Source organism: Cyprinus carpio, chromosome A17, assembly GCF_018340385.1.
Source record: "Cyprinus carpio isolate SPL01 chromosome A17, ASM1834038v1, whole genome shotgun sequence".
In the NCBI taxonomy this organism is placed as follows: Eukaryota; Metazoa; Chordata; class Actinopteri; order Cypriniformes; family Cyprinidae; genus Cyprinus; species Cyprinus carpio.
Window position 1 is genome coordinate 2401873 of NC_056588.1, and position 9712 is coordinate 2411584.

A 9712-nucleotide genomic window follows, 5' to 3' on the forward strand; every position below is an offset into this window, starting at 1 on the left:
CTGAATGAAAACAAGTTGAAATACACTAGTTTAAAATTATTATGGCAAGATGCATACTATCTTCTTACTTTTTTTTAAATAGTTTAAATAGTATAGTGCATTATTTCATGAGACACATTTTAAACTGTATTTTACGTCACATGACCTGATTATGTTAATATTCATTCAGAATGTGCCGCCTGTTGTAAGTAAAACAAAGATTATTGGAATATGTTTTACAAGAAAATACTTCTTCAATTTTTTCTACTTCTAAATTTCATGTTCAGTTCAATGCATTACTTGCTGTTTATTTGTAATTATTTGTGGAATTAACTTAATAGTGTCTGTGCAGTCAAGTCAGCTATGTTGCCAGAAATGGTGTCCCCAACTAAGCAAGCCAAAGGTGACAGCAGCAAGGAACCAAAACTCTGATGGGTGACAGAACAATGGAGGGAAAAAAATCTTGGGGAGGGCTCAGTTGGGGGCCAGTTCTCCTCTGACCAGATAGATGTGAAACACCAGCATGGGTTTGCTTTTTAATTCAACAGGCTGCAACACAGGTCGCAGATTGTGCAGAGGACTTGTCTGGTTCCCATGGTTTTTGCTGCTGTGTCGTGTGAGGGTGGCTGGAGGTTCTGGCAGGGGGGATCTGTCTCTGGGACGCCATCTAGGTTGGAACATGGTCTCTGCTGACATTCGGGGCTGTTGTCAGAGGTCTCTCTTACGTACTGATCCACCATCCTGGGAACTGGACTTTCTGGTGGCTCACAGTGGACCATCTATATGGGTCACAGGACTGGCTCTGGTGGCTCCAGTGAACTACGAAATTTAAAGAATGGGAACACAAAAGGTGGGGGGACTACTATTAGCGTAGACTGTCCATTCTTTTAACGGATTTTTGTGTTAGCCAAGTACATTGTTGGTGTGATGGGAAGGGTTTCCCGGTTTAGAGACCTCTAATGAATTGGGTGCGCCTAACAATCCTTTTAGGGCGCAATGACTGTGGCCTAACCGCCGTTTAAGGTGAAGGGAAGGAAATTGGGGACTTGTAACCAGAAGGTCGGCAGGTTTCCAGTCTCGTCTGCTGGCGGCCTAGGGAGTTGATAGGTGGGAGGGAGGGAAGTGAATGAAACCACGCGCTCCGCTACACCTTAATCCCCATGGGCTGGAAGTGTCGCACCTTGAGCAAAGGCACTGAACCCCCCAGTTTGCACGCACTGGGCGCTGGGATTATTTTAGCTGCCCACACTGGCTCTGGGTGTGTGTTCACTACTCCATGCTGTGGGGTGTGCACTTGGATGGGTTAAATTGCCAGAAGCACCCAATTCCGAGTATGGGTTACCATACTTTGACAAACCCCCCCCTCGGTCACGGGGGAATCTTTCCACTTCCCCCCCCCCCCCCACTTTTCACTTTAACAGATTTTGAACATATTTGAAAAAAAAAATGTGTGTAGTTAGGTGTTAAATGTGTAAGCCAGGGTTAAAGTTTGGTTGGATTTGGGGTTGACATAAATTTAAAGAAAAAGGATTCTGCTGCCACGTCAGTTTGATTTTGATATTTAGGTATTTCAAAAATTGTTCACAGGAGTTTTGAGGGAGATCGCAGTGGACGTGAAGGACAATAAGTCGGCTATTATTGAGCTCGACTCAAGTATTGAGGAGCTAAACACTATTTCAGGGGTCTTTTATAAGTAATTTAGAAAGATTGTTACAGAAAGTATTCGTGTTCAATAGCAGAGTCATCAGTGTAGTGCACCAGTGGGAACAGGAACCGGGGTGCCTAACTATGCTCATACACTTCCTGGTTCTAGTTTGGATTCAGCTGGAGTTGTTTTATTAAGCATGCCAAGAACAACCACCCAAGAAAAGCTTACCAATACTCTACACCCCGAGGTTCATGAACGCATGAATGAAAAATTCTCTGGCATTTGACATTAGGGACCTATTTTTAGGATAGCTTTCTCTAATATGGGACAATGTGTGGTTTTGACAAATGCTAGAAACACAGTGTTTTCAACGGGGAAAGATTGCTATCAAATACAGCAACCCCTAGGGGTTCCTAACTGATGGGGACAAAGCCAATTGACACATTCTGCAGCCATGCAAGGTGTTACCGTGTTCTAGTATTTCCAACAGTATCTCCATGATATTCCATGCCCATACAGGAAAACTTCAACATACTGTGACACATTAAGGGGGGATATGTATGCTAGTATTATATTTTTGATGTACAGCCACACGTCTCTTTGGTGCTTTGTACATTACGCCCCGTTGAAGGGGAATAAATTTTTCCCAAATCCTATGGTTGGATTACAAAGGAATTCAGGGATATATTTCCAGATCAAAAATCCATTTTGTAACACGACAGTTATTGGGACCAAATTATGGTGATCAGCTCGGATTTTTATAAAAAACACACACTGACTTCCAGATATTTCTTCAGAACAAAAAAAGAAAAGCTTTAAAAGTTTTTTTACCGATAACATTGAACAGAGGACCTTGTCACGGGAAAAAAAGAGAACAACAGGCCCAGTGTTTTCTCTCTTCAGAGGGAACATGATCTGGCAAAAAAAGATCTCCAGTTATCACTTCAATTATGGAAAAAAAGTGCGTTCATTTTGAGTTGGATGTCTGGACTTGTAAGTCCTGCGCACCATTTGCTTCAACTTCTCAGTTGCTCTTCACTACCTGAAAAAAACAAAAAGGACTGTTAGACGACGCTGCCAATTTCAGTGTCACGGCGCCCCAGGACCAGTCACTACACCCAAGCTGTCAGAATTACGTTCCATGTGGCACGAGAATCGAAAACCAGGCGCACGCCGTGCTTGACTCGTCTTTAGTACGGTTTATCATCAAGTCTGTTGCAGTCTGACCTTAGGACCAAGTTCTTCTAAAAAGACAACCTTTTGTGGCTGGGAGAATCTAAAAAGTACATCACATTCGTCAGCTGTTTCTGGTGACTGACAGATGTTTCTTTACATAGGTTTTATGCAAACCGTTTTGCTTTCGGTGGTGAAATTACTCAAAGCTTTCGTGATATGACAGCAGGCTTTAAATATGCTGTTAGTGTACGTTTCTAAATGATTGCGCACAGAAAAAAAAAAAAAAATCAGATTAACTTTCAAGGAGGGACCAGAATATCACAAAAACTGACTTGTGCTGGTAAGCACAACTCACATGTTAACGCGTGCCCACTTTTCACGTGGCATTGGTTTCAGAAGTTTTTTTTTTTTTTTATTCATTTTTCTATTGTGGATTATTTTAAAAAGCCATTAACCAAACCATCCAGCTACAAGGAGAATCACATTACAAACTTTGATTTGATTCAAAATAATATTTGACAAAAAGACAGTACAAGACTCTGCAATTTGAACAGCTTTAATGAGGGAAAGAACTACAATCCCATGAAAGCATTTGAGATGACATAAAAAGTATGATGGAATTTAAAAGCTGAGCTCACCGCAGCTCTCTCTGATTGGAGGAATTTAAAAGCAGAGCTCGCTGCTATTCTTGTGATTGGTGGAATTTTCTTCACAGAATCAATGGTAATAGTAGTTTTACCCACAAATTCCACAGTCCAACATGATTATTCTTTAAAAAATAAGTTGAAATAATAGCTTCGAAAATAGCAAATATGAACCAATTAACAATCTCTGACATTACCAGTGTTTTTGTCTTCTAAGCACTTTGGCAAATCCTTTAACAAATCTTTTGACTCATTCTTTTTGTCAACTTGTTTTCTTTGAGTTAGCACAATTTTGTAGTTTTGAAACAGATTGGTCGTAGGCCTCACTGAACTGAGCTTACGCACCTCAGTTTTTTATGATAGAAGAAAATATTTGTGGATAATTTTGACAATGTTCACCAAAACCTGAGATGTTTTAAACTACATAATACAAAACCTGTAATGTTAACGCCAAAGAAAACAAGTTGATGAAAATATTAAATCCAGGTTTTGCATTATGTGAAATTTATAAGCAATATTTTGACCGGAACACCACGAAGTTGGAAAAATACCCCGAAAAGAACTAAAATTATAAGTTTTTTGGGGAAGTTTGTTTATACCCTACTGCTCAGTGCTCACTAGCATTTTTTGACTGCAATGAACCCAATGTGAGAGTTAAAGGGTTATCACTAAAAATCTATTTCAAAAAGGAGAACTTGAATGGATTTTTATTTTTTTATTTTTATGGAACCTGACTGTAACACTGTATCCCTCAGGACACCTTAGCAACCGCATAGCAACACCCTGGTTACCACCCAGACCACTGCAGCATCAGTATTCTGTGTGATTACTTACCTCTCACATCGTCTCACACTGTCATACGCAGAGACATTGAGTCTGATGAGTGCTGCTGTAGATCCAGCTCTGGCGTGTTTGTAATGGTTACCACTCATGCCTACCTATTATATTATATTTATATATATTGATGAGTGCTGCTGTAGATCCAGCTCTGGCGTGTTTGTAAGATAATCTTCTTGTTTTCTTCCCCTCTCTCCTCCTCGTCTTAATTAACACATCTGGTTTTGGAGGCACTTGTGATCTTCATTCATTACGGATTAATAAGACCCTCAGGCATCTCTGATGTGACGGCCTTTCATCTCACACAGCTCATTCATCTTCAGTTTTTCTGTCTGACTTTGTGTGTATGCATTTATCAAGGAAAATAACAGTCATGACTACCAAACATTGCTTCTGTTGCTGTAAACACAAACGTTTTAGCATATTGTCTGGTTCATTTCTTTCAGAGGTTGTGGAATTATAGAATTAAATAGTTGGTGTAAGTACTTTTTATTTCAATAATTAGTATCATTTAAGAAGTATATAATATTGGGGTTATTATGTAAACTAACACTAAATAATTTTTTATTATGTGAAATAAACATTAACTGAAATAAAATATAACTTATTTCTGCTAGTTGCCAAGGCAACATTTCACATTTTTGTTTATGAATTTAAGTAGCTAAAATAACTACAACAAAAAAATTAAAAGTTAATAGAAACTATACAGACATTTAAAAAAAGGAACTAATAAAAAATTACAACATAAAATCAAAATTACTAAACTTCAACTAAAAAAAAAAAAAAAAAAATCTAAAAAATCTAATTCAAACTATTAGCAAAAATATAGAATTGTACACTGTAAAAAATAAATAAATAAAATCCCATAAAATCCCATGTAATTTTTTTTTTTACATTATTGTATATTAACGATACTAAAATAACACTGGTAGCAAACATATAAATTCAACTAAAATTTACTCAAAAATATATTCGGCCAATCCATATCTTCGCTCACCTTTTTTTTTTTTTTATTTTTTATGTGTTTCTCAAAAGAAAATATTATTGTTTTTCCCATATAATGGAAGTATATGGGGTCTAAAAAAAGGCCAACCTGTATGAGAGAAATAAGAGTGACATCATCTGAAAAGGAAAATCATTTCAGAGACAGAGCAAGATTACAAACTATTTTCCCTTTGAATAACATGCAACAATGAATCTCAATGAGACCAGGAAAATTCAAATGAACAAGATACATTTTAATAGTTTTCCAAAGGGGGTTTCCTCTAAAAGAATTTTGGTAAACATTTCATAAAAAAGATCCTATTTTTAATAACCTTTTGTGCAATGGAAAGATTTTAAAACCTTGTGCAATGGAAAGATTTTAAAACCTTGTAATGGAAAGATTCTATGGATGTTAAAGATTCTCTCATGCGATTCTTCTTCATTAATGCCAATAAAGTACCTTTTACTTAACAACAGAGAATAAGAACATAAATAGCCTCAGCCTGAGGTTTGCTGAGGTCTTCATGTAATTTGTAATAGCTTTGATTTTTGAGCAGAAAGATGTTTTCAGGTCGATTCTGCTCTCCCTTCTCGATCCCCACACTATCTATCATCCCAAAGTCTATTTCTCATGAACATGCTGCTGTTTCTAAGCCGGAAGCCATTGTGCTGGCCAGGCAGGAAATGACACATTCAGAGGCATTTCTCGAAGTTGTGCAACGTCCTGTGAGTGTGCTCGTGTAGCTGCCTCTTCTGCCTCTGCCTGTTTACACATTCCTCCCGCGCTTAAGAGAGAAAAAACAGAGAGACGCACACAAAAAAACTCGCGATTCAGAGAGAGACACAGACAGACATTCAGACCTTTTAATTAAGTAGCTTCAAAGGCCATCTACACTTCTTTCATTTGCTCAGAGGTTGCTCTTTCATTGCCTCATGTGGGAGATTTAATCAAGGGTTCTCTGTTTATGTATCAAATTGTCAAGCTTCTCCTGAAATTCCAACTCAAGTGAGATAATTGTTGACATACAGGGTAGTAAGAGCACAGAGCAGCAGTATGGGGTAATGAATCTGGAGAAAAATGTCAGAGGAGACATGTGAGATTTCTGGGGTCATTTCTTTCTATATAGGAGAAACATATGAGATGCAGGAGATTGGATTTGCTCTGCTGGAAAAATCCAGCAGTTAGTAGTTGCTTTGCTGGTAGACATCTTAAACCACACTAACAAAAAAAACCAGACCAGCTTAGACCAGCTAGCCAACAGATACCATGTTCCAAAAACACAGCAGCAGCTTAAAAGTGGATTTTACATCAGGGAGGAGTAGAACTATTCAGACTAAAAGGCTTTAATCAGGGAGGAGAAACTATTCAGATCAGTGTTACTTTAGTAATTTTTATATTTTCCATTTTTATTTTAATTTTAGTTATAGTCATTTTGTTGTGTTTTTGTTATCTTTATTATTTTGTCTATTTTTTTTTTAATTTATGTTAGTATCATTGAGAATATTTATAATCGTTATTAATAGTTTAAATTAGTTTTGATTTCTATAATTTGCATTTAATTTTCGTAATTAAAAAAAAATGTTACTTGTTTTTAAACATATCTTTTATATTTTTTTATTGATTTTATTTCAGTATCCTGAGATGTTGTAATTTAATTAATGTATTAATACCTTGAATTTCGCTTTTTTGCTTTTGTTTGTTTGGGCTTTTGCATTCTAATTTTAGTTTTGTAGCCATGTCTTTAATGTCCGACCTATGTTTTGATTAAAAAAATATGTATTTCAGAGGGTTTTTAGCTATTTTAGTACATTACATTTTTTAATATTGTTATTTCAAGATAAGTGTTTTTGTTTAGTATAGTATTATAACATATTAATAATTTTAATTAATAATGTAAAATTAGTTTTTTAAATTTTCCATTTTTATATTTAAACATTTTAGCAATTTTGTTTGTGTTGGTGTTGTATTTGTCATTATCATTTTTATTTATTGATTTATTTATTTATTGTCTATTTTGTGTTCTATGAGAAATATTTTCTCAGCAACTAGCTGAAACAAAGTAAGTTTTCATATTTTATTTTTATTTCAGATAACATTTACTTTAATTCAAGTAACAATGTTTTTTTATGGTTTTAGTTGGGACTATAATAACCCTGACTGAGATCCTCAACCCCACCAGGAGAAAAACAGCATCTCACATCTACATAGCCGAAAGTGTCACTTATCGGCTAAGACTGCTTGATTAACCTGCATAGCCAAGTGTGTATGCTTTCATTATTTACTAAGATTGGTCCACACACTGTTTTAAAGCTATTGAGAAAGTGCAGATATATTTTGTCTTAGCATGAGAATTCCCCAAAAACTACCTACTCGGTATTTTGTAAAGAAAATATCACTTCTTATGAGATCCAACTGGAGACTGATCCAATTATATTCCAGCCAATGGTTTTCAAGACACACAACAAGACAAGCATCACTATTAAAGCTTGTTGCGCTGTTCTGTACTGCGATCTGTGATCAGACTGAGGGTTGGATGGTGTTGGTGGTAGGTCTGGTCGCACAGGGCTGTGAGTGTGAAGCGCACGCCTGCTGTAATCATTTTGGCGGCTCTCGTGTAACTGTGGTTATTAAGAGTAATTTGGACTAATAGACTGGGAGGAGCGGCTCAGGCGGTTTCAGAGAAGGGCCTGTGTTACTCTTACCACCATGACTGCCAGTGTTCCTCGCAAACCATCATAATAGCGCCACTTCTTAAGTCGATATCTGATCCTTTAGCGCTGGTTTGTTGGTGGGCTTGACAAGTGAAAGACAGCCTCTATAAGCCTAGAAGAGGGAAAAGAGACAAAATCAATATACAGTCACGCCAATTGATTCTTATTAATGTCATGTAAAAACCATTTATTAGAGAAGGTGGCACTTTAAAAAAGACAGATACAGCAGCACACAAAATGCATTTGGAGTCTGTTTATGGAAAGTTTGCTTCACTTTAAAGAATCATAGAATAAAAGAGGGTAGCATCATTTTTTTAATATTTGCACTTAATAGCCTAAATATAAAAATTTTGAATGCAAGTAATCTTGCAGGGTTTGTGCTATGCAGTGTTATTTTAGTATTCATTGAGATACTAATATAGTTTTTATAAATATTTTTTATTTGTTTGTATTTTCCATATTCATTTTAATTTTAAAGTTTTTTTTAAATGTGTTTTTGTAATTGTATTAGTTTTTTTCCCTTTTTGTTGATTTTTTAAAATTTATTATTATTATTATTATTATTATTTTTTTTTTTTACAGTTTCAGTTACAAGTTATTTTAGTACAATTAAGTTAAACCAAATGAAAATGAGAAATGTTTTTTTGGTAACAGTCTTATTTTAGGCACACAGTCTATGAGTTAGTTTCACATGCAATTCCTCAAAGTGGCGGCTCTCGGTAACTCTAGTTGCTGTTATAATTTGACTAATAGGACTGGGAGGAAGGGCGCTTGCAGAGAATGTGTTACTTTTACCACCATGACTGCCAGTGTTCTCTCAAGACACCATCATTAGCCATTTTATACATTCATACAGCCTGGTTTGTTGCGGGCTTGAGTGAAAAACTGAGTGCTCAGAAGAGGAAAAAGTATACAGTCACGCTTCAATTAGATTTCCTTATAATGTCATGTAAAACCATTTAGTTGCGGCACTTTAAAAAAGACAGATACAGCAGCACAATGAGTGCATTTGAAGTATGGAAAGTTTGTTTAATTAAAAACATAGATAGGTATATTGCACTTAATAGCCTAAATTAAAATGCGTTGAATGCAAGTAATCTTGCAGTTTTTGACTGCCATGCAATTTTTAGTACTGAGATACTAATATGTTTTTTATAAATATTTTTAATTTCTTCCAGTCATTTTAATTTTGTTTAAATGTGCTTTGTAATTGTATTAGTTTTTTTCCCGTTTTATGCGGCTATTATTATTATTATTATTTAACAATTTCATACAATTTTAACCATTAAGTTAAACCTGGCTAAGTCTTATTTAGTTTCATCACTAAATGTTAATTTTATATTAATATGAAAGTAAAACTACTAGTATATATATTTTATTAATTTATGTCAAAATTACTTTATTTTAATTTCACAGAATGTGCATGTTTTTTAATTTTTAGTTTCGCTTTAGTTAACTATAACCAACCTGCTTGGCAACTAGCTGATGTAATAAGTTGGGGCCACTTAAAAACTTAAGGTATTTTGCTAAAGATTATTCAGGTGATGTTGCTGTGTTTTAACTCGCCATGAAGACGGTTGGAAGCAGAGCTTATTGTGTCATGCAGACCTCCTCGTGGCCAAACACGTTTGAGCGAGGAGAAGACAACATAAACTGACGCAAGTAAAAAATATACATATATATATATATATATATATTACTTTATGTCAGGTTTATATTTATTTCAATTCAA